Source organism: Musca vetustissima, unplaced genomic scaffold, assembly GCF_032173495.1.
Source record: "Musca vetustissima isolate MV318-11 ecotype Yass unplaced genomic scaffold, APGP_CSIRO_Mvet_v1 utg2186, whole genome shotgun sequence".
Taxonomy (NCBI): Eukaryota; Metazoa; Arthropoda; class Insecta; order Diptera; family Muscidae; genus Musca; species Musca vetustissima.
In genome coordinates, this window is record NW_026889008.1 from 54,577 (window position 1) to 82,273 (window position 27,697).

Consider the following 27,697-nt stretch of genomic DNA (forward strand, 5'->3'; position numbering starts at 1 on the left):
GTCTAGAATGATGCGTGCTAAGTAAATGACATACATTTCCTACGTATAATACATATGTCAGAAACCCACCCAAAACCATTAGGTTTTTGACAAAATGGATTTTTCCATTAAATAATTTGGAAATTACGTAGGCATAGCTCCCACATAAATTTTTGTTCGATTTTGTGTAAATGGTGCATTAAAGCCCCTACATTTTTTTAGATTTGCGCGAAATTTAGCATAGCGTACTGAATTGAGTCTAGAATGATGCGTGCTAAGTTTCCACCGATTTTATGTAAAGACATTAAATAGAACTTTGCACAGCGTACTTTTCCACCCATTTGGAAACAAAAGTATCTAATTATAGCTGATTAGTTTAAAAATGAAGAAACCCCTTAAATTTGGGGTACCGCTATATAAGAGCTACCGTAAAAAATTGACCGATATATGTCATTTTCAATATCAAAAATCCCAAAAGTAACATTAATATAAGTTCAGAATTTCTATTTTCAATATTGTGAGCTTTATTTTTTTATAGGAGTGTAGTTACGTCTATTGGCATTAATAAAACATGCTATTGCAGTTACGTCGGTTTGAATTTCTATAATAAAATCGCTGTTTTTGACGTTAGATGTGTGAAAATGCAGTTTGATTAGACGAACAATAATCAAACAAAAACTCAGTTTAGAATTTTTCTGTAGTTACTTACGTCCGTTTGCATTTATGATGACGATATATACATTTTATTGTGTGCAAATCTGTTAAATTCTGTACTAATATACTAAAGCGCTATATTTTAACATTAACCACTATCAGTAGGAATGAGAATTCCACTCTAAATTTGACTGTTTGACTACGAGTCTATTAAAAATACACGGTTGGGAACAAACTATAAAATCAGCCATCTTTATATATATATTTTAACATTGTCAGTTTTCTCATTCTGCCTTTGTCAGCAAGTTTGTATCTTTGTGTGGAAATAGTAAATGAGTGCCAAAACGTTATCTATATAATAAACATTGTGTGTATTCTTTGTATATAGCTTCTTAACATTCCTTCCTTTTGTTTTATCGGTAAGCAAGAAGATTATTTCGATGTGAAACCCGCAGCAGTGTGAAGAAGACTTAATCTACTTTATATAACTATCCCAAATATAAATATAAAGTATAATTTAAATACTTTAAAGGTGTCTTAAAGGTATTATCAGCATAAATGTTATATTTTAAAATTATATTTAACAGCCTTACCTACAATTCAACTAGCTCGTTCGACGTTTTTCACCACAAAAGTAGAACACATGTATTTATATGAATGTTACCGAAATACGTCGAACGTACAAAATTTCAAGTTGAAAAATTTCAACTTTGACAGAACGTATTTTTCATTTTTTTCTTTTGTTGAAAATAAAAGCAAAACATTCAGGAAATTTGAAATTTCGAATGGAAACTAAAAATATGTGGATTAATTTAAATTTTCAATTTAGTTTTGCGGTTTGTATTATTAGCTTGAAGATATAGATTCGACGTATTTGGGTAATACGGCCGTACACAACATTTTGCCATAGTGGGGAAGTTGAATTTTTTGTACTATTTAATGTCCTGTTTATGTACTTTTATGTATTCAATCAATTTTGTTCGAATAAATACGTCCCCCGTCAACAATAAAATTTACAACAAGATCTCAATCGCATTTACTTAATTTAATTGGAAGGGTAAAATAGAACATCCCTTTTGACGATGAGTTCTAAAATTTCGCAAACCAATAAACTTAAATTTAATATTCCATGATGAAATTTCTCAATAAAAATCAAAAGACAAATATTTGTTAATCAACATCGGATTTTGCATTCTAAACAGTTATGACAATAGCCAGCAAATTGAGTGAATTAGAAGAGGAGGAGATTTGTCCTAGTATAGAAAAAAACTCTACTTCTCAACCTATTGTGTCTGTTGTCAATCAACACTGAAGAGAAAGAACTGTAAGAAATTAATATTTCACTGGCAATGGCGAAAAATGAAAAAAAATCGTTCACTCCGCAGATATTATCCCGAAAATTTTCATGGTATTTGTTTAGAGCCAATGCGGAGAAATATAAAAGTTGTGAAATAAAAAAATGTGAAAAATAAATATCACCACGATTAGTTTTGAGTTTTAAATATAAAGCCAGAAGCGGTGATATAAATAAGAAATAAAGGTAAGGTAAACAATAGTACCTGGTTGCAACAATATACGGGGGAGCGCGATTTCGAATCAGGCTGATCGAAAGACGATTTAAAAATAACAATTCAACGATCAAAACATGAAGTAAAGCGGCTTTGGCGCAATTAGCCACTCGTCGAAATATGTTGACATTTGACAGATTTCAACAATGCTCTAAATGACTAATTTTCGTTAGCCTATTGTAACCCATTAATAACTAAATTGAACAGTATTAATTAAGATTCATAAAAATATTTAAAGAAATTAACTAATTGGACTGATTTTGTTATTCCATTCCAAAGTTTTAGATTTACAATTTTCAGAAATGGCTTAGTCTTAGATTCTAAATCAACATATCTATGGCATACATTTTTATTATACACTCAAGGTATATAGCTATTGTGATATTTTTGAAATAAACTATTTCATGTCTTCTAAAACTTTTTGACGGTAAAACTATGAACATACATGACAACATTTTGTTCATTCGTGCCATATTATAGAGAATTATCGTCTTACCTAATTAATGTTTATTTCTTATTGATTACATTTTTACATCATTATATATTTATTTCCTTTTTGACAAGAATCGGCTTTGCAAGACTTACAATAAAGAAATTAAATTTCGAAGCGTAATAAATTTCTTTTAGACCACACTCAATTCAATCAGATGTAATTTTGTTGGCAGCCTTACTGGGTGGTTCTCTAGATTATAATGAAATACATATATATATATATATATATATATATATGAATTTCAATTCATAATATAGATGAATCTTATTAGTTTTTCGTATGATTTAAATTACCACGAATTTTATAAATAATTTTTATTTTAGTACATCTCACCCGTTTCGAGTATAAAATTTGAATATATTTCCTTCAATCTACAATCTTGTGTTAATTTCACCTCGATGTATGGCCAATATCAGGGATGGCCTGTCAGAAACAGTGACGTAAATGACATACATTTCCGACGTATAATACATACGTCAAAAACGTCGGAAACCCACCCAAAACCATTAGGTTTTCGACAAAATAGCTATTTCCATTTATCGATTTCGAAATAACGTATGCTTTACTCAAATCCATATCAAATTTCAAAATTTTATTCTCAAAAAAGTTTAGAATTTTTTATCAGTTCTAGTAAAGAATAGCCAGATATATGTAAAAATAATATATGTTCTTCAAAATAACTTTATATGTTGATAGTATTCAAATAAACGACGTTTACTACATTTATTACATATTATACAGGTATATGACGTTTTCGACATTTACACCTTTTTGACAGTCGAAAACCTAAAAATTCGTCAGACCATCCCTGGCCAATATTCCCGACCTACGTGCCTTTTCAATTTTATTTTGTTCTTATTTTTATACCCTTCACCACACTGTGGTACAGGGTATTATGTCTTTGTGCATATGTTTATAACAGGCAAAAGGAAACGAGGTAGACACATGGTTCCTTTTGAGAATATGCATAGAATCACTTTTTAAGCCGATTTATGCATGTCCGTCCATGTATTTTTGTTAACAAAGTACAGGTCGCAATTGTGATCCGATTTGGATGAAATTTGGCACAGTTCACTTATTTGGCCGAAGAACGAACCCTATTGAAATTGGGGAAAATCGGTTCAGATTTAGATGTAGCTCCCATATATATTTTCGTCCGATTTCAGGTAAATAGTGCACCAAAGTCCCTATATATCCTTCGATTTGCACGAAATTTGGCATAGCGTACTGAATTAAGTCTAGAAAGATGTGTGTAAAATTTCGTGAAAATCGGTTCTGATTTAGATAAAGCTCCCATATATATTTTCGTCCGATTTTAGGTAAATAGTGCACCAAAGTCCCTATACTTCCTTCGATTTGCACGAAATTTGGATTTATAAGTAAATGAAGAAATCAAAATGTGGCCGAATCCAAAAAAACATACTGAAATAAGTGTAACCTAAGATGTGGCAAGTTTCGATGAAATCGGTTTAGATTTCGATATTTTGCATTAAATTTATTTACATAATTTTGTCCCATTGTAAGAAGCAACCTTATATGTGACCAAAATCTAGTATAGGTTGCAGAATGACATGTTTAATTTCATGTTAATGGTCCTTCAAAAAATGCGACGTCTGTTAGGATTCCATCTGTTGGATATACCCAAAGTGGTGAAGGGTATCATAAAGGCGGCCCCGTCCGACTTTACTACTTTCCTTACTGTTTTCAATACGACATTTCGATTACGGGGATTAATTACTTAATCACTGTTACAAGAATGGGTAACCATTGAAAAATACAATTCAATTATGAATTCAGTGCTGTATTCAACAATCTATGAAAACTGATTCCTTCAGCAATTGTAGGTGTGTGGAAAAATATCCTTAGCCACAGGGAGAATTGTTTTATGAAAATGGCTGCTTCTGCTTAGCTGTTATGGTAGGTTCAACCTTTGTATGATTGATGATCCCTCTGGCTTTAATTATTATTTTGTTATACCCTCCACCTTTACTTGGAATGTACATATATAAAATTTATTTTTCTGTTTGCAGCACCTCGAAATATTTATCGAAGACCCCATTAAGTTTCTTGATCAGATTAAATTTCTATGTCGATTTATAATTGTCCGTCTGTTGGAGAACATTAAAAATTTCCACCTACATTGTTATTACTTCGTGGATGTTTGTTATTGAAAAATGGATGTAACCCTATTGGGTAGCAATTCCATTATTTTGTATTATGGACACAATTTAACATAATTTACTCTTATTGTGAGAAAATATAGAGGGTTATTTAAAAAATGTTTCTAAAATGTCAAGCAACCTTAGAAGATCAGCAAAATCATAGCAGTGGTCAACACTGGTCAACATACCTTCCTATCGCTTGAATTTGTTGATCTTTAGTTATTCTAGCAATTTCTGTCCTGTTATAAAAATCTGCATTTTTTCATACCGACGTAAAAAGGAATCATACTGCCATTTTAAGCTTGTTGGTCTTATCGATGGAAAATATAATAAATTTTTGGATGCAAAATTCCGTCTCATGTTGAACATCGCCAACGACGATAATAACTGGTGATGTATCATGGGTTTATGGCCACGAAATCGAAGTCAAAGCTCAATCATTGCAATGGAAACGTCCAAAAGATCTAAGACTGAAAAAACACGTCAAGTTCGATTATATGTGAAGATTTTGATCACTCTTTTCGCTATAACTACAATGACGTGGTGCATCATTGAAGTTATAGATTAAATTCCTCAGAAACGCACATGAATTTTGGAAATCCAGATAAAAACATCTTCATACACAATACGTATAATTGTGTATGCAGCGGGGAAATTTGTAAGGCTTCGCCGGAAATGACTTTTTTAATTTTCATCAGAACGTTTCCAATCTTGTGTTTGAAGACTACCTTCACCTGTTTTCCATTCCAGAAATGAAAATCGTTGCAATAGTTTCCAAACGATATCGATAGTCACTGATGCTCTTTGAGTTTTTTTAACTCAATTTTGATCATTATAAAAGAACCTTTTCAATTTCCTAAATTGAAATATATGGCAATCTTTTCAATAAATGTTAGGTTGGGGAAAAATAAATCAATTATTTTTCGGCAGGTGGCTGTACTGATAGATTTCTCGTAAAGTATCGATTAAACAATTTCATATTTATGCTCGTTGGAAGGGAGACATTTCGCAGTAAAAAAAATATTTTGTTGTTTTTTGTTTGGTGCATTCAGTTGTGAGTTACAGGGCGTTCAAAGTGGAAGTGAACAAAGAGAAAATTTGGTATATTTTACAGTTTTTCTTTGACAAAGCCGAAAATGGAAGCCAAGCGGCTAACATTTTGAATGGCGTTTATGGTTCCGATACTGTAACAGCCGATTATCTGCAATTTTGGTTTCGTAGATTCCGTTCAGGAATTTTTGATGGGAAAGATGCACCTCACACAGGTAGGCCGGTCGTCGAAAATGTCTATAAAATCGGAGAAATGATCGAAGTTGACCGGAATGTTAGCATGTTGTTGTTTTTGTAATTAAAGAGAAGTCCTTATTTTTGATAGTACATGTCTGGCTCTCGTATGAACTAGGATTATTGACTTCGCTCTAAAATTAAGAAAATGGCGGAGAGAAACGTGTAAAAATTTGGAATCGATTGGGTTATTAGTTTGAGAAGCCCTTTAGCCGTCACTTGATGCTGACACAACAAATCGGCTATATCTTCAAGAGTTCTTGAGATTTTCACTTGAAATTTGGTAGGGACATTCTTGAATTAGTGTGGATTCGAATTAAATCAAAAAAAATTTGACCCCAAGAATGGGGGAAGTCCCCTTAACGTATTGTTTCTATAATAACGATGGTATGTAAATGTTAGAATTCCAATTCGGTCAACCTAAATACATTTTTGTTGGTGCCGCTCTATTACTTAATATGTCCGTTTTTGTCATCTCTGTATGTTTTTTAAATATTCTTTTCTGTTAATAAATCACTTAACTATCGACCTGCAATCATGATTATCATCTTTGGTAAGCGCTATTAAAATCGCTAAAATTGAATTCAATAAAAATCACACTTGTTCATTCTTCACAACTATTTCCACGTTGTATTTCTTTTATTTTCCGAATTTCTTGTTTCCCAAACTTTTTCACATCTCCTTTGACCTCTATTGGCTGGTACCAAACTAAACCTTGAAAAACTTATTATTAATATATGCCTTGCAAACAAATTTGTAATGATATAGGTATCATGTATATATGTAATCCAATCAAGAACAAAAGGAAACAAGTGAATAAGAGTTAAGTTCGGTCTGGCCGAACTTTGGATACCCTCCACCATAGATATACTGACAGGTACTATAAATGGAAATATAGGGAACATACCAAACAGTGGACCTAAACCGTGAACCTAAACAGTGAACCTAAACAGCGAATTCGGTTGAAAAACGTGCTCAAGAACCTCAAAATAGCGAAAATTGGGGGTACCCTTATATGGGGGCTACCAGAAAAATTGGACCTATATTTATAATTTTTGGTGGAGATATTTGGCACCCAATAAGAACCAAATGTACCAAATTTCAGCGAAATCGGTTGAAAACGCGCTCAAGAACCCCAAAATACCGACATTTGGGGGGTACCCTTATATGGGGGCTACGAGAAAAAGTGGACCTATATTTATAATTTTTAGTGGAGAGATTTGGTACCCAATAAGAACTCAAAGTACTAAATTACAGTCAATTCGGTTGAAAACTACCATCAAAACCCCCAAAATACTGAAAATTAGAGGGTACCGTTATATGGGAAAAATGGAAAAAATGGACCTATATGTATACTTTTTGTGGAGAAATTGGGTACCCAATAGCAACTCAATATACCAAATTTCAGCGAATTCGGTTAAAAAACGAGCTCAAGAACCCAAAAATACGGAAAATTGGGGGGTACCCTTATATGGGATCTATGCCTAAACGTGGACCGATATATCACATCTTCGAACTTGACCTGCCTGCAGACAAAAGACGACTCTGTGCAAAATGTTGGCGATCTATCTCAAATCGTGTAGATGCTAGAGTGATTACAACAGACGGACGGACAGATGGACATGCTTAGATCGTCTTAAATTTTACGCTGATCAAGAATATATATACTTTATAGGGTCGGAAATGATTATTTCGATGAGTTACAGACGGAAAAACAAAATGTATATACCCTCCATACTATGGTGGAGGGTATAAAAAAGGGGGTTATATGGGGACTACCCCTAAAATGGGGTGAATATTAATAATTATTGGTAGGGAAATTTGTTACCATATACGACTACAAAATACCAAATTACAGCAAATTCGATTGAAAAACACGCTCAAGAACCCCAAAATACCGAAAATTGGGGGTTACCCTTATATGGGGGCTATCAGAAAAAGTGGACCGATGTTTATAATTTTTTGTGTAGATATTTGGCACTAAATATGAACCCAATGTACCAAATTTCAGCGAATTCGGTTGAAAAACGCGCTCAAGATCCCCAAAATACCGAAAATTGGGTACCCTTATATGGGGGCTATCCGAAAAAATTAACCTATATTTATAATTTTTGGTGGGAAGATTTGCTACCCAATAAGAACTCAAAGTACCAAATTTCAGCGAATTCGGTTGCAAAACGAGATCAAGAACCTCAAAATACCGAAAATTGGGGGGTACCCTTATATGGGAGCTATACCTAAACGTGGACCGATATATCCCATCTTTGAACTTGATCTGCCTGCAGACAAAAGACGACACTATGCAAAATTTTGGCGATCTATCTCAATTCGTTTAGACGCTAAAGTGATTACAACAGACGGACAGACGGACATGCTTAAATCGTCATAGAATTTTACGCTGATCAAGAATATATATACTTTATATGGTCGGAAATGATTATTTCGATGCGTTACAAACGGAAAAACAAAACTAATATACCCTCCATACTATGGTGGAGGGTATAAAAATCACATTTAAAAGTTATGTAATTCAATCAAGAACGAAGGGGAAAAATGCTATACATGTTATTATTAATTAATTGTGCTTGCATACCATTCCGAAGAAGTATGAACTGAAGTGTGAGGCGGCGTATTACTTAAATTTTTAAATTACTAGCTTTTATAAGGAGAAAATTTAAACTTTGTTTTATAATTTTAAATTGTGAAAATGTGATTTATGTTAAGTTATATTTCCCACGTGGAGTTGTGTATGTTTGTTTTATGTATTCTTTTTATCAACGAGGTGCCACCAATTATGTATGGATGATGTAATTCATTAATCCTGGTACAACTCAATATGTAGGAAGAAAGCTGTTTGAAACTGCTGCTGCGAAAACACTACTTTCACAGTTTTGCCTAAATGAGTGGTACCTTAATAACCAGACTTTTTGGAGTAATGTTTGCTCGCTTTCGAGTCGTGAGTATCTGCTGATACCTTCACTGAACTTTCACATTTCACCTAATATTAGGCATAAACACAGAATTTAATTTCCGTTGGCGATGGTTTAATATAAACACTTTCTCAGTGGCAAAAGTAAATTTATTTCAAGAAAAAAATGTTTCGTGCACGGCCTACTGGAGGTATGATTATTAGAAAAAACACATATTCTTTATAACTAGACCTCGGATTTTGCATATTTTTTAATAATGAAGATATCGAAATTCTGATTGGACACAAATTAGTTTCAATAGATTTAGAATAGTATGAAGGGTTCATTTTTTTTTATTTTTTGCATATTTGCATATAATGCATATGCACGAGATATGTAAAAAATATGCAAGAAATAAGCAAAATATATGCAAATATGAACAACATATTTCACATATGCAATCATTTTAATCATAGAAAAAAATGATTTTTCATGGCAATTTTTAAAAATTTTATACAATAGCCCTCGAAATTCTGTACTTTCTTTATTTTTAAGCAATAGAAATCAAATTTTGTATGTATGCGTTTCATGGTTCAACTGTTAGATATTTGGGACATTATGAACCAGTAAGGAAAGTAGTAAAGTCGGACTGGGCCGACTATATGATACCCTTCACCACTTTGGGGATATTCTACATATGTATCTTTACAGATGTCGTCTTTTCGAAGGAACTTTGACATGAAATTAATGAACCTTAAAATGCGATCTTTATCTAACATCAATCCTTACACATGCCATTCTGCAATCTATTCCATACTTTGTGCATAAATTTTAAGCAAACTTTACGCTATTCGGTATGCTTCACTGTTAAACATGTTATATCAATCAGGCACGCATTGATTATTTGGTTTACAATCAACATGAATAGGTCGAAATTATAGATGGAAGCTATGCTATGCCTAAATCTGAACTGATTTCAATGAAACTTGCCGAGATTAATTTATATTAATTTCAGTACGTTTTGTCAATCGGCCTAGCTATGGGTCTTTAGTGAACCATTTACTTAAAATCGGACGAAAGTATATATAGGAGCTATATGTAAATCTGAACCAATTTCAAGAAAACTTGACACACGAAAGATTACAGTAACTTCAGTACATTGTACAAAATTGTGTGCAGATCGGCCAATCTTTAGCGCACAATTAAATCCGACGAAAATATATATTGGAGCTATATCTAAATCTAAACCAATTTTCACGAAACTTAGCACACAGCATTCTGGACCCAATTCAGTACCCTATGCCAAATTTGGTGCAAATCGATAGATATATGGGGACTTTGGAGACCCATTTACCTTAAATCGGACGAAATATATATGGAAACTATATCTAAATCTGGACCGATTTTCACGAAACATAGCACACATCATTCTAGACTTCATTCAGTACGCTGTGCCAAATTTTATGCAAATCGAAAGGTATATAGGGACTTTGGTGAACCATTTACCTTAAATCGAACAAAACTACATATGGGATGAAGAAATATATATATGATGAAGAAATTTAACACATTTGGTCGACTTTATTTTATATATAGGAAATACTGCTAAAAATTTCCCCCTCAATAATAAATAAATATAAAGCAATTTTAACATTTACGAACCAAGTAAAAATTAAATTTAATTTTTTGTGTAAATACTATACTACATGTAATTATCTTATATTTAAAGGTAGTTTAAAAGATCAAAAATTACCATGTCTATAACAGGTAATTTTATAGATTTTGCTAATTATGATTATTGAACCATTTGTGGTAAATAGGGGTTTCCTATATGGCATGAATGAAATATATGCGTTTTGAGATATTATTACAAGTTTTGATGAAAATACGTTTTATTACAAACTGTACAATTTGTGCTAAAATACAGAATAACACCAAATTCCGTTGAAAAACGTGCCAAAATACCGTATATTGGTGGGGGGTACCGTTATATGGAGGCTACCATAAAAAGGTGGCCAATATCAATAACTTTTTAAAGGAAGATTTGCTAACCATTCTGAGCCTAAAATACCAAATTACAGCCAATTCGGTTAAAAAACGTGTCAAAAATTTCCAAAATATAGAATATGTGAGTGTACCGTTATATGCGGATATACTAAAACGTAGACCGATATATCCCATTTTCAATACCAAACATTCTAGGAGTAATAATAATATATGTGCAAAATTTCAAAGTCCGTCTGTTGTAATCAAACGTCTAAACGAGTTGAGATAGATCGCCAAAATTTTGCACAGAGTCGTCTTTTGTCTGCAGGCAGGTCAAGTTCGAAGATGGGATATATCGGTCCACGTTTAGGCATAGCTCCCATATAAGGGTACCTCAAAATGTTCGTTATTTTGGGGTTCTTGAGCGCGTTTTTCAACCGAATACGCTGAAATTTGGTACATTGTGTTCTTATTGGGTACCAAATGCCCCCACTAATAATTATAAATATAGGTCCACTTTTTCTTGTAGCCCCCATATATGGGTACCTCCCAAAATCCAGTTTTTGAGGGGTTTTGACCGGATTTTTTCACCAAATTCTCTGGAATTTAGTACTTTGAGTTCTTATTGGGTAGTAAATCTCTCCAAAAAAAATTTTAAATATAGGTCCATTTTTTCGGGTAGCCCCCATATAAGGGTACCCGCAATTTTCGATATTTTGAGGTTCTTGAGCGCGTATTTCAACCGAATTCGTTGAAATTTGGTATTTTGTAGTTGTATATGGTAACAAATCTCCCCACCAAAAATTATTAATATTCACCCCTTTTTAGGGGTAGTCCCCATATAACCCCATTTTTATACCCTCCACCATAGTATGGAGGGTATATTAATTTTGTTTTTCCGTTTGTAACTCATCGAAATAATCACTTCCGACCATATAAAGTATATATATTCTTGATCAACGTAAAATTCTAAGACGATCTAAGTATGTCCATCTGTCCGTCTGTTGTAATCACTCTAGCGTCTAAACGAGTTGAGATAGATCGCCAAAATTTTGCACAGAGTCGTCTTTTGTCTGCAGGCAGGTCAAGTTCGAAGATGGGATATATCGGTCCACGTTTAGGCATAGCTCCCATATAAGGGTACCTCAAAATGTTCGTTGGGGTTCTTGAGCGCGTTTTTCAACCGAATACGCTGAAATTTGCTACATTGGGTTCGTATTGGGTACTAAATGTCTCCACAAAAAATTATAAATACAGGTCCATATTTTGGGATAGCCCCCTTTTAAGGGTACCCCCAATTTTGCGGTATTTTGGGGGGTTTGATCGCATTTTTCGACCGAATTCGCTGAAATTCGGTATTTTGAGTTCTTATTGGGTAGCAAATCTCTACACTAAAAATTATAAATATAGGTCAATTTTTTCGGGTAGCCCCCATATAAGGGTACCCCCCAATTATCGGTATTTTAGGGTTCTTGAGCGCGGTTTTGAACCGAATTCGCTGAAATTTGGTACATTGTGTTCTTATTGGGTACCAAATGTCCCCAATAAAAATTATAAATATAGGTCCACTTTTTCTTGTAGCTCCCATATAACGGTATCTGCCAATTTTCAGAATTTTGATTCGCATTTTTCGTCCGAGTTGGCTGTAATTTAGTACTTTGAGTTCTTATTGGATATCGAATCTCTCCAAAAAAAATTATAAATATAGGTCCATTTTTTCGGGTAGCCCCCATATAAGGGTACCCGCAATTTTCGATATTTTGAGGTTCTTGAGCGCGTATTTCAACCGAATTCGTTGAAATTTGGTATTTTGTAGTTGTATATGGTAACAAATCTCCCCACCAAAAATTATTAATATTCACCCCTTTTTAGGGGTAGTCCCCATATAACCCCATTTTTATACCCTCCACCATAGTATGGAGGGTATATTAATTTTGTTTTTCCGTTTGTAACTCATCGAAATAATCACTTCCGACCATATAAAGTATATATATTCTTGATCAGCGTAAAATTCTAAGACGATCTAAGCATGTCCGTCTGTCCGTCTGTTGTAATCACTCTAGCGTCTAAACGAGTTGAGATAGATCGCCAAAATTTTGCACAGAGTCGTCTTTTGTCTGCAGGCAGGTCAAGGAAGATGGGATATATCGGTCCACGTTTAGGCATAGCTCCCATATAAGGGTACCTCAAAATGTTCGGTATTTTGGGGTTCTTGAGCGCGTTTTTCAACCGAATACGCTGAAATTTGCTACATTGGGTTCGTATTGGGTACTAAATGTCTCCACAAAAAATTATAAATACAGGTCCATATTTTGGGATAGCCCCCTTTTAAGGGTACCCCCAATTTTGCGGTATTTTGGGGGGTTTGATCGCATTTTTCGACCGAATTCGCTGAAATTCGGTATTTTGAGTTCTTATTGGGTAGCAAATCTCTACACTAAAAATTATAAATATAGGTCAATTTTTTCGGGTAGCCCCCATATAAGGGTACCCCCCAATTATCGGTATTTTAGGGTTCTTGAGCGCGGTTTTCAACCGAATTCGCTGAAATTTGGTACATTGTGTTCTTATTGGGTACCAAATGTCCCCACTAAAAATTATAAATATAGGTCCACTTTTTCTTGTAGCCCCCATATAAGGGTACCTCCCAAAATCCAGTTTTTGAGGGGTTTTGACCGGATTTTTTCACCAAATTGTCTGTAATTTAGTACTTTGAGTTCTTATTGGGTAGTAAATCTCTCCACAAAAAATTTAAATATAGGTCCATTTTTTTGGGTAGCCCCCATATAAGGGTACCCGCAATTTTCGATATTTTGAGGTTCTTGAGCGCGTATTTCAACCGAATTCGTTGAAATTTGGTATTTTGTAGTTGTATATGGTAACAAATCTCCCCACCAAAAATTATTAATATTCACCCCTTTTTAGGGGTAGTCCCCATATAACCCCATTTTTTATATTAAAATAGTTATATGATTTGTTCCGTGTGTTGCGGTTGGGTAGTCGTTACGGGGAATAGTCAATTTTTACCCTACAAAGACTATTTAGCCATCTGTTGCAAGCATTCCGCCTTCTAAAGGTATTGTGATAAAAGAAACCTCAAACATGACGATAATGAAATATATCGGCAGACATTTAGGCATCTCCTCAATATAGTGATACCTCCTGAAGGAAAGAATTGAGATAAATAATTAAAATATTGGGTTCAAAATTGGTATATACCGGTCATTAATTAAGCATAGCCCTCATATAATGATATCCCCAAATATTCACCACTTTCCTACACTATGTAACAGGGACGTACGCGGCCCTGGGGGCCCGGCCCCCCACCCCCCCGAAATGAATTTTTTCACAGTAAATTTATGTTTGCAACACCGAATTTTTTCATTTTGTACTATCGGCCCCCCCCCCAAATTAAATCATGTGTACGTTGCTGCTATGTAATCAATATTGGTCCCCCTTAGGCATACCCTTTGTAATCTAAATTACAGTAGTTTGAGGAATTTATTCTCTACCATGCGTTATTTTATATTCTACCAGCCCACTTTTTGGATCTTACAGGATTTTAGGAAAAATCACCATTAAAAATTGCTGAAGTTTGTATTTGGTGTACATAATGGTTTACATAAATCGGTTTGTAGAATTTTCGGTATATCCCCACTGGTTGGTATGTTCCCTATATTTTCATTCCATGTATCTGTCAGTATAACTATGGTGGAGGGTATCCAAAGTTCGGCACGGCCGAACTTAACGCTTTTTCACTTGTTTAGATTATTTTTGCATATTTTTAATATACAAAATCGATATTTTAAATATCAATCAATTGAGGCATGAAACGCATAAATACAAAATTTGAGTCCAATCGGATAAAACATAAAAAATGTGCAAAAATCCGAGGTCTATTTATAACCTTCGAATAAAATTGCGAACAGATTTAAAAAAAGTAATGCACACAACAATATATTAGAATTTTCCACACTGTTCGTTGTATTCTTTATCGTTGTATGTTGGTATGCTGAAATGCAAATATCTGCAATTCTCAGTACATTGAAAATATATTCTCTGACCTTTAAATTTTAAATTCCCTAACTAGAATGTTGAAATTAATAGCATTGACATTTCGACGAAATTATTCAGTTTCATTCCAAAGTGAACAGAAAATCAAGAAAATATTTTAAAGAATTAATGCAAAACAAGTGGAAAAAGTGTTAAGTTTGGCCGGGCCGAACTTTGGATACCCTCCACCTTAGGTATACTGAAAGGTACTTGAATTAAAAAAACAGCAAGGAAAGTAGTAGGGTATCATCTAGTCGGACTAGGCCTTAACATGAAATTGGATGAACTAAAATATGTGATCTTTATCTATATCTAAACCGACTAATATAAATCCCTACACATCGGTCGAAATTATATATGAAAGCTATGTTATATCTAAATCTGAACCGATTTCAAGGAAACTTGCCTGAGATTAATTTATATAATATTTACTACAGTACGTTGTTTCAATCGGCCTAGCTGTGGATATTTAGTGCACCATTTGCTTAAAATTAGTCAAAAAATATATATCAAAATCTGAACCGATTTGCAGGAAACTTAAAACACATCATTCTATAACAAATTCAGTACGCTGTGCCAAATTTCGTGCAAATCGAAATATATGTAGGGATTTTGGTACACCATTTACATTAAATCGGACGCGAATATATATACGCTATGTCAAATTTCGGTCAAATCGAAAGATATATACTGATTTTGGTGCATCATTTACAATAAATCGAAGGAAAATATATATGGGAGCTATATCTAAATCTGAACCGATGTTTCCGAATTTCAATAGGGTTCGCCCTTGGGCCAAATAAGTGACCTATGCGAAATTTCATCCAATTCGGATCGTAAATGCGACCTGTAGTTTGTTTACAATTTAACATGGTCAGACGAACGGACGGGCATGCATAAATCGACTTAGAAAGTGATTCTATGCATATTCTCAAAAAGAACCATGTGTCTCGTTTCCTTTTGCCTGTTACAAACATATTCACAAGTACATAGTACCCTGTACCGCAGTGTGGTGAAGGGTATAAAAATGGGGTTATGTGGAACTATCCCTGAAATGGGGCGAATTTTAATAATTTGTAGGAAGTAGATTTTTACCACATACGACTACAAAAAACCAAATTACAGCGAATTAGGTTGAAAAACGCGCTCCAGAACCCCAAAATACCGAAAATTGGGGTGACCTTATATGGGGGTTACAAGAAAAAGTGAACCAATATTTATATTTATATTTATCCAATGTACCAAATGTCAGACAATTCGTTAGAAAAATGCGGTCAGAACCCCCCAAAAACTGAAAATTGGGATCGATATAGCCCATCTTCAGACTTGACCTACCTGCAGACAAAAGCCGATTCTATGAAATTTTGGCGATCTATTTCTATTCGTTTAGATGCTAGAGTGATTACAATAGACGGACAGACGGACATGCTTAGATCATCTTAGAATTTTACGCTGATCAATAATATATATACATTATAGGGTCGGAAATGATTATTTCGATGTGTTACAAACAGGAAAACACCATAGTATGGAGGGTATAAAATAGGACAAGGTGTGTTTTTATTGTTGTTTATTGTTGTGAGTCGATTTATGTATGTCCGTCCGTCTGTAGATGTTAAATTTTAAACAAAGTACAGGTCGCATTTATGATCCGATTTGGATGAAATTTGGCACAGCTTACTTATTTGGCGCAATGACGAATTCTATTGAAATTGGGAATAATCGGTTCAGATTTAGATATAGCTCCCATATATTTTTTCGTCCTTTTTTATGTAAATGGTGCACCAAAGTTCTTATATATAAGTTGCTTTGAAATCGGTTCAGATTTAGATATAGCTTAGCTTCCATATATAATTTCGACCTATTCACCAAATAATAAATGGGTACAAGATTGATATAACATTTTATACAGTGAAGCATACCAAATAGCGTGTGTGAGTTTTGCTTTAAATCTATTTACAAAATTTAGAATAGATTGCAGAGTGGCATGTGTTGGGATTTATGTTCATATTTAAGTTCGTTCAATTTCATGTCAATGTTCTTTCGAATATACCCAAAGAGGTGAAGGGTATCATATAGTCGGCCCAGTCAGATTTTACTACTTTTCTTACTGGTTTTTGTTTGACAATGGTTGTTCAATAGGCTAAGATCGATAAAGGCCATTAATTTCATAAGTAATGCATACAAGTATGCATGTGTGGCGCAATATATTGATAGTTTTTACTTATCAATTACTTCAAATTTTATGATTTCTGGATACAAAAATGCTGCTTATAAAATATTCAAGATGAGCACATGTAGACAGTGGTTGGTTGTTCCTTCTTGGTTCGTGCTGTTATCATCAAATAAAGCATTTTTAGAAAGTTATGTAAAAAGAATCTTACTTATAACATCATAAATCAAATGTTATAAATTATGTGTTTGTAAAATATTGTTGTTGACGTCAATCAATTATCTTTTAATAGATAACTAATTTTCATAGTAATTATTGGTTGGCACGTTTGCCATTTTCAAGTGGTTACAAGTGTCAACAAAGCAAGCATTAAGAAACACCAAAGTTAAAAATTATTGATGATTGTCAAAATAAAACACTGTTGATTTATTATATGGAATGTAGTATGATTAAAAAATAAATAAAAAGCTCCTCATAAATTAAAAAAGAAATCATAAAGAAATAACCAGTGTCAGGCCGAATATATGATACCGTGGTGTGGGGTATCAGGTCGAATATATGATACCGCACACCACGGTATGAATCGGATGCTCCAGTGATCGGAAATCATGTCCGTCGCTAAAAAGAAAGACTTTTCTTTAGTTAGAAATTAATTCTCTTGTCCTTAATGTCTTCAACATAAGGCCGGTTATCTTAGAAATTTTAAATCGAGATTGGATGGGTTTCTTTTAACATATAAACCAGTAAGAAAAGTGCAAAAGTCGGACGGGACCAACTTATGATACCCTTACATACAAGAGATGCTAACATATACAATATCCCGTAGATAGAACAGACATAGCATCTTTGGAAGAGCATTGAGATGGAATCGAGCGAAATAAAATGCGTGATCTACATATATATTTGAAACAATTAAAAGATCCCATACACATACCATTCTGAAATCAATGAAAAATTGAATGCCAAACGGCAGACTTGGATTCTTTGGTGTTTTTTTTTTTTTTTTTTTTTTTAATGAAATCGAGCAAAATTATGTATAGAAGTTATAATTAAATACGGACCTTATTGACAAACCGTTGCATACACCATTTGGTTTTTGTAGATTTAATACACATTACTCAAACCCCAATTTAATACAGTCTGACAACTTTGTTTTTAATCGAAAAAACATATGCTCTTCGGCGCACAATTTACATAAAATCGGACGAAAATATATATAAGACCTATATCTAAATCATAACCGATTTCACCGAATCCTAACACTCACCATTCTTGATTCGCTATGCACAATTGTATCTCAATCGGACAAATATTGGGAGTATGGAGCACCATTCGATTTCAAGGAACCATTACATGCATAAATCTGGACCTAAAGCAGTATCCTGTGCAAAATTTTGTCTCAATCGTACAAATATTGGGAGTTTGGTGCTGCATTTACATAAAATTGAAACTATATATGGGAGCTATATCTAAATCTGAACAGATTTGAACAAAACTTCAAACTTCGCCTACATCGGTCTATACCTATCTCAGTACTCTGTGCAAAATTTTGTGTCAATCGGTGCATCATTCACATAAAATCGGTAGAAAGTATATATGGGATCTATATCTAAATCTGAACCGATTTGAACAAAACATCGCATATATTAGTCTGTACTTAATTAAGTATCTGTGCAAAATGTTGTCTCAATCGGACAAATATTGGGTCTTTGGTGCACCATTTCTTTAAAATCGGACAAAAATATATGTGGGAGCTATATCTAAATCTGAACCGATTTTCTTCAATTTCAATAAGGTTCATCCTTGGACGAAATAAGTGACCTGTGCCACATTTTATCCAATTCGGATCATTAATGCGACCTGTACTTTGTTTACAATTTAACATGGGCAGACGGACAGACATCAGAAATCGACTCAGAAAGTGATTCTATGCATATTCTCAAAAGGAACCATGTGTATATGGGAAATTACAAAAATCTTTTAAATTCCTTGAAGCTGAGGTTTGCAAGGTTATAACTCGCGAAATATGAACATATTGTATATAATTTAAATTCATTTCTATAAAATGAAGTGTTCTTGTCAAAATCTTAAAATATTGGTAATAAATAATAAGTTTGGTGGAAGCTGTGATGGTGGTAATGTAAAAAAATGTGTTGAAGCCAACGAGTTTTTTTGTGTTCGTTCCTGACACAACGCACGCTCATGTGACAGTGACTAAGTTGCAGAATATCCTATGGACAATATGATTCTAATGTATGATTTTTCGATATAATCACTGCATCCACCCAAAAAGGATGCTGACATTTTGAAGCCGGATTTTCGGTGTTTTTTGAATTATTCTTATAATTAGGATGCGCATCCAGATAATGGACTAAAATAATTATGGGATTGTAGAACTCGTGATTTTGCTTCGTTTAGTGTATATCTCATGAATGTGCTCACCGTAGATTCTTTGCAACTGGGATCCAAGGAAGAACAATTGGTGCGTAAATTTTTATAAAAAAATATTTTTTGAGTCTAAAATTAAGAAAGTCAATTCGAATTCCGTGGAACCCCGCGTGATTTTAGTTTTTTTACGTGCCGGATCTAATGAGCCCACCCATGTTCAATTCCGCCCAATAAAACGGCGAATATAGGTACCTTGAATGTGGGAAAAACTGCAAAAACTTATTTTGACAAATTCGCGTAAATAATCGCGGTTTTCTTCGAATTAATTTTACATGCATTTATGCTTGTATTGTCAAATTCGCGAATCTGCGTGGAAATAGGTCAAAAATACATCGATACGCGAATAATATGCGTATTTTATCCAAAATTGATTGTGGAGGCACATCCGCGGTTCTTAACCGATCCTTTTAAAATAGGTGTCCTTTTGCGTATTTTCATAGGAGATTACTAAAATCGGATGCGCATAAAAATCGTATGCACGTTGCGTGATTTTTAGCCATTTTTAGGGTTTTTGCATAGTAAAGTGCATCGAGTGGCACACTTTGACCGCTAAATTAAACATTGAAAAATGCATAATTATTGGAAGAGATTGATTCGGTTTATACGAAAACCGCATGCGCATCAACTGATTTCAACTAATACGCGAATTCCATGCTTTAAAATATTGATAATGTTTATGTATTGTAACTGCAATATATTTAGTCATTTTTACAGTCGAAACTGTTATCAGATGAATATACCGATATTTAACAATCATCTAAAAGAATATGAAGAAAAAAAGCGTCGCATATTTTACAAGATTAGGGCAAACCCGTTTTGCTTTAACCATGGTAAAAAAATCGAAAATTCAAAAAAACATTTCGATTTAATTAAAAAATTAATTTATTTTATTTTCAGATATCTTCATGTTTCTATTTGTTTTTCGCGACTATTGAACCGTATTGCAATGTGATTTGACTAGTGTACAAAGAAAACAAATGTGTTTAACCATTTGTGAAGAAATTCGCGAATTGCAACAAATAGGAATTAATTTAATTTATATTTGAAATACAAGATTTGAAATCGATATAACTTTTGTGCGCAGCATCTGAATTTGTGAACGTGAACAGATTTCGAATCAGCATATTTTCCTTAACCTATGTACCAAAAATCATAAATGTGCTCGCAAAAATTTTTTTACAATTTTTTTTAATGAATTTTAAAAGAATTTTGTAATTTCCCATATCTCGTTTATGTTTGCCTGTTACAAACATATGCACAAAGACTAATACCCTGTACCACAGTGTGGTGATGGGTATAATAACCGTTTGGCGTATGAGTTGTAAATAATATAATAATAATATAATATAATATAATATATTGTACATAAGTCATACGTCACACAAGCACATTAAAGTTAAACATGCATATTGTCGGTTTATATTTCTCCCACAAAAAGTGATAGAAAATAAAAAAAAAACTTAAAACATAAAATAATCGATTGAAACAAACCATCATTATATAGTAGACTTATGTTTTTGGCTTTTCTAGGTATTTCTGTGTTATTTTTACGAAATGTATAAGAAAAGAAATTCAATCGAACATTAACAATATGACAAAGCTGTGTCACTGTTTGTGATATTTTTTGTTGTACTTTCCTACAACAACCTTTTTAACAAAAACATCACAAACTGCGTCACAGATATATAAATGTTTTGAAGAAACCGATTTTAAAAATATAAATTTATCACACATCGACAAGTTGGCATGTATTTAGACATTGCTATATTCCTACCTGCAACCTTTGCTAAATTTAATTTCAATCGGGCAGATTTGAATCGTTTGCGTACAATGGGACAATTTTATGGAAATCGATTTATAGCAAACTTGATACACGCTACTCAGTATGCCGCACTGTTAAAAATGTAGTCTTAACATGACATCCGTTCGAAATATATATGATACGTTGTGTAAAATATGGTGTCAATCGGACAAACATTAGGAGTTTGGTGCACCATTTAGCTAAAATCGGACAAAAATATATACGTGGGACCTATATCTAAATCTGAACCGATATTTTCGAAACTTAACACTCTAGACTCAATTCAGTACGTTATGCCAAAATTGGTGGAAATCGAAAGATATATAGGAATTTTGGTGCAACATTTTAATCAAATCGGACGAAAATATATATGAGAGCTATATCAAAATTATAAATGCGACCTGTACTTTGTTTAACATCAACAGACGGACGGACAGACGGGCGAACGAAATCGACTCAGAAAGTGATTCTATGCATATTCTCAAAAGGAACCATAGGTCTATCTCGATTCCTTTTGCCTATTACAAACATATGCACAAACACATAATATGGTGAAGGGTATAAAAAAGATAAAAGAAAGATGAATCTTCTGTCGAATGTTTAATCCCTCAGTATAAAATATTATAATATACTGTGTTGTGAATTGAAATTTAATTTTAGTTGCATCCAACAATATTAACGAGTCAGAGTAAGTTACTACATAATTTCTGTGATTTTAAGAATAATTTATTTCTTGTATCTTGTTGTTTACATCGATAAACTATTATTTCATTCACAGAGGGTTTTAGTAACTACTCGAATATGGATGTCTTAAATTAGACTTCATATCAAATATTCGCTACTATTCGGAAGTTGGACACGTTTTCCAATTGAATTGAATGTAATTTGCTATTTTGGCTTCTCATTGTATAGAAAATATCCCTACCAAATATTACCAATATTTACCGAAATGTTGGGCTAGCCCACCAATTTTAGATATTTGGCTCTAACATTTTATTGACTGAAACGTTGTATTTTTGGTTCCAATCGGGCAGTACATTTCCATATTAAAAACTACCCACAGTAGTCAACTTTTTAAAATAGTCCATATACCTATATACTATCGAAAATTACCGTTATCGGCCCATGGTTTAGTATATCACCCATAAAACAATTCGGTATTTTGGTGATTTTCAATCTTTTTTTTCTGATTGTTGTGGGACAACAAATCTTCCTACTAATAATAATCAATATAATCAATTTTATAGCTCCCACATAACGGCACCGGCACATTTTAGGTATATTTTTTAAGTTTTAGCCGTATTTCTCCACCGGTGTGGTTGTAATGTGGCATATATAAATCTAACCCCCATACATATGTACCATTTAATTTTCGCGAACAGCGTAAACAGCATACACCTTAATATTGCAATAAGAAAGTTCCCGTATAAAGTTCCGAACGATTTAAGAAATTTAATTCGAAGGTATAAAAACTTCGATTACAGTACTCTATACTGTAATCTACGTTCTAAAAAACAAACATTGGATTGAAGAAAAGTATGTGGAAAATGGTTAAGGTTTATTTTTGTATGTATAAGCCATGTCGCTCATAAGTGAAAGTAGTTAAAGTCCATTTTAGTTTCTGATACAAATATGGATTTTCTAGCAAAGTTTACAAAACATTTTACGTCGTGCACAAACAAAATTAATACCACTTAACAATATTTTTTAAAACCTATCAAACTCAAACCTTCAAATATCTCAATATAAGAACATATTGCCTTAAACCTCTTAAAAAAGACTACATTGGATTCGATTGCTTGTAAACGTATTTACACACATATTTACACAGTGATAAAGTTTGTGATATGATGTTTGTCTTATTGTTTTTGTCAGTAATGTCATCAAAAAGTCAATACAATACTTCTCAATCACAATATTGGCATGTTGTTCCTGAACGTTTATTAGAGACAGGCCACAACATGCCACCATCGTCAATTTATTTCTAGAAGTTTAGATAACATTACAGTAGCAAATATTTGGCAAAAAGTTTTGGTCTATAATCCCATGGTGTGTAGTTTCAATCGTTTACTTGTTGTTTTAAATGAACTTCATCTCCACTGAAGTGCCATTGAAAATAAAAGGAGGTTTTATTTTTTTATGTTCTATCACATTTTTAAGAGGACCTGTAAAACCATACACCAATCATACAAAACGTTTTCATTATAAACAGTAGGAATCTCAACAAACACAGTCATCACTTCATAACTGAAAAACTTAACCGATGACGTATTTGTCCTTGGTACTGACCAAGTTTCGGTATTTTGATATACATCTATCTAGATAATAACTGATGCAGGACTATGTTTTGCCATAGCCCTCATATAAAAGATCCGCTCAATATTCGGTACATCTGCTCAGAAAATTATCACTATAGGTACATGTTTTTACATATTTCCCACATAAAAGGCTAGCCCAATTTTCGGTACATTGAGGGAAAAAATCAGAAAAAATTCTACATAGGTCAATGTTTATAAATACATACAGAGGCTCCGCTTAATAATATTCTGTATTTGCCACAGAATTACAAAACGGGTACTGAATAAGTTTCTATCGTTTCTATGTATTTGGTAAACTATATCTACATATCCTCGTAGAATGTTTGGTATTTTAAATGGGATGTATTATAACGTTGTGCCCGATGTAAAATATTCGGAGTATTTAGCCCAGTATTTCACATTTAGATGTTATTTCTCAATTGACAGGACATGACCTTTATTCAATAACGATGTGAAATTTTAAATTTCATTTGTTTTGTCTTTCGTTCTATTCAAATATCTGTATTCATTATGTCAATTTAGCCTACATATCATTACAATAATTAACTGAATCCAATACGAATTAGAATCCATAGTGTTTCACATTCGCTAATCTTTATAAACAATATGAAAACATTTCAGTGTCATTTACATTTTCTGTCTTAAGGAGTATATGTTATTAAACTGCCAGAAACACATTCAAAAAGTATTTTATTTTCTTACAATATGGCATTTAAACTTAAACGCCGTTATTTTCCAAAATCCAAAACCCCGACACAGATACTCGTACATCTTGTGGCATTTGTGTTAAACACATATATGTCTTTATTGCATTTTTGCTATTGCCAATTATGTCGGTAATAAAATCAATAACAGCTCTTATGTCTAGTATTTATTTTTCTACAAGTTGAAGCCATTAGTATTCCTCTTTACCTGTTTCATTACTAAATGTACCTTTAAGGGGACCCCCCATTCTCGGGGTCAAAATTTTTGTTGATATAATTCGAATCTCAAGAACACTTGAAGATATAGCCGATTTATTGTGTCAGCATCAAGTGACGGCTGAAGGACTTCTCACAACTTTAAACGCGTTTTTCTCTAAACATTTTTTTGCGAATGGCGGGCACGATAAATTTTTACACGTTTCTTTGTGAGTGTATAGCTATCGTATGAACTAGGATAAAGGCAATCGGTGAAGATCTTCCTTATTTTTTAACTTGGGTTTTGGTAAAAAATCGGCGATTTTCCAAAAATATGTTTTCAAACGTCCACCATTTTGTTAATTATGGAGCGAAGTCAATAATCCTAGTTCATACGAAAGCCAGACATGTACTTCTTCTAACACCGTTGGAATTTTCGGATTCCGATGTTTCAGTGAGGAGTTGTCATGCCCGCCATCAAAAATAAGGATTTTTCTTTAATTACAAAAAACAACAACAAAACGATAACAAAAATTTTTTGTAAATTATTTTTCTTCTAATTTAAATCTTCAAGTATATATGTCTTAAGTTACAAACCTTAACAAGCATTGGTTTTGATTTACCAGCCCATTGAAAATCTTGAAAAATTAAAATTGAGAATGAAATTGAAAAATTAAGGAAAAATATGTATAAAATTGTAAAATTTATTTTTTTAAATATATGCCATGTTGTCCATAAGTGAGTCGTTTTTTGAAAAGCGTTTAAGTCCATTTTAGGTTCTGATACAAGTATTGTATTTCAAGAACAACACAAAGAACACAAAGCACAAACAAAATTAATATCACTTAACAATATTTTTGAAACAAAACAAACTCAACCCTTTAAATATCTCACTATACGACCATATTGGTCTTAAACTACTTTCAAAATATATTACTAAATTGACAAATTCGTGTTTCTGGATTTGATTGTTTGTAAACGTTTTTACACACATACTAAAGTCATAAAGTTTGTGATATGATGTTTGTCTTATTGTTTTTGTCAGTAATGTCAACAAGAAGTCAATAAAATACTTCTCAATCACTAAGTACTGGCATGTTGTTCCTGAACTGTTATTCGAGACAGACCACAACATTCCACCATCGTCATTTTCTTTCGAGAAGTTTAGAAAACATTACAATAACAAATATTTGGCAAAAAGTTTGGAAAGCCTAAGTCTGTAATCCCATGGTGGGTAGTTTCAATCGCTTACTTGATGTTTTACACAAATGTCATCCCCACTGAATTTTCATTGAAAATTAAAGGAGGTTTTATCTTTATTTTTTTTATTTTCTATCACTGTGATTTAAATCGAGTAGAAACAAAATGTAGAAACATTTTTGGGAAGACCTGTAAAACCATACACAAATGATACAAAACTTTTTTATTTTGAACAGCAGTAATCTCTACAAACAGAATTAGTAAGTCATAACTGAAAAACTTGACCGATGACGTATTGTCCTTGGTACGGCCCAAGTTTCGGTATTTTGATATACATACATCTATCTAGATAACTACTGATACAGGTCTATATTTGGCCATAGCCCCCATATAAAAGTTCCGTTCAATATTCGGTACACCTGCTCAGAAAATTATCTATGTAGGTAAATGTTTTTACATATTTCCCACATAAAAGTCTAGCCCAATTTTCGGTGCAATGAGGTTTTAGACGCATTTGGTATTCCAAGTTCTTTTAAAAAAAATCTTCCCAGAAAAAAATCAACATAGGTCAATGTTTGTAAATACATACAGAGGCTCCGCTTAATAACATCCTATGTTTGCCACAGAAATGCAAAACGGGTATTGAGTTAGTTTTTATCGTTTCTATGTGTTTGGTTAACTATATCTACATATCCTCGTAGAATGTTTGGTATTATAAATGGGATGTATTGGTTCACGCTGTAGATATGGCCATATATAACGTTGTGCCCGATGTAAAATATTCGGATTTTTTAGCCCAGTATTTGGCCTTTAGATGTTATTTCTCAATTGGCAGGGCATAAAATGTAATTTTTGTTGTTTTTCGATCTATTAAAATAGATATTTTTCATTATGTCAATTTAGCCTACATATCATTACAATAAATAACCATAGTGATTCATATTCGCTACTCCTTATAAAAACCAGTAAGGAAAGTGGTAAAGTCGGACTGGGCCGACTATATAATTCCCTTCACCACTTTGGGTAAATTCTACATATGTCTCCTAACAGACTCCGCCTTTTCGAATGAACATTGGCATCAAATTTAACGAACTTATGTCTTTCTGGGACCTATGCTAAATTTCATTTCATTGGACCGATTTTCACGGACGAAATATATATATGAGAGCTATATCTAAATCTGGAACGATTTTCACGAAGCTTATCGCACATCATTCTACGCTATGCCAAATTTCGCGCGAATCGAAAGATATAAATGAACAAACATATGCACAAAGACATAATATCCTGTACCACAGTGTGGTGAAGGGTACAAATATGAAAACATTTCAGTGTCATTTACATTTTCTGTCTTAAAGAGTATATGTTATTAAACTGCCAGAAACACATTCAAAAAGTATTTTATTTTCTTACAATATGGCGTTTAAATTTAAACCGTTATTTTCCAAAATCCAAAATCCCGACACAGATACTCGTACATCTTGTGGCATTTGTGTTAAACATAAATATGTCTTTATTGCATTTTTGCTATTGCCAATTATGTCGGTAATAAAATCAATAACAGCTCTTATGTCTAGCATTTATTTTTCTACAAGTTGAAGCCATTAGTATTCCTCTTTACCTGTGTCATTACGAAGGATACTTTTAAGTAAAACGTTTTTATGCGCAGTTTGTTTCGCGTTTATTTATGGAAAGCTATAAAAAAGTAATGTCTGTTAAATGAGATTGGAATAATAAAAAATAACTAATTGTGTGAGCATAATTATTATA

General features: G+C 33.0%; 1 pseudogene; it reads right to left on the reverse strand.

Annotated features, from left to right (window-relative positions):
* The window catches only part of LOC133336768 (calcitonin gene-related peptide type 1 receptor-like), a 45,950-nt pseudogene extending 21,170 nt beyond the window's left edge, over positions 1-24,780 (reverse strand).
* Positions 24,781-27,697: the final 2,917 nt, after the last annotated feature.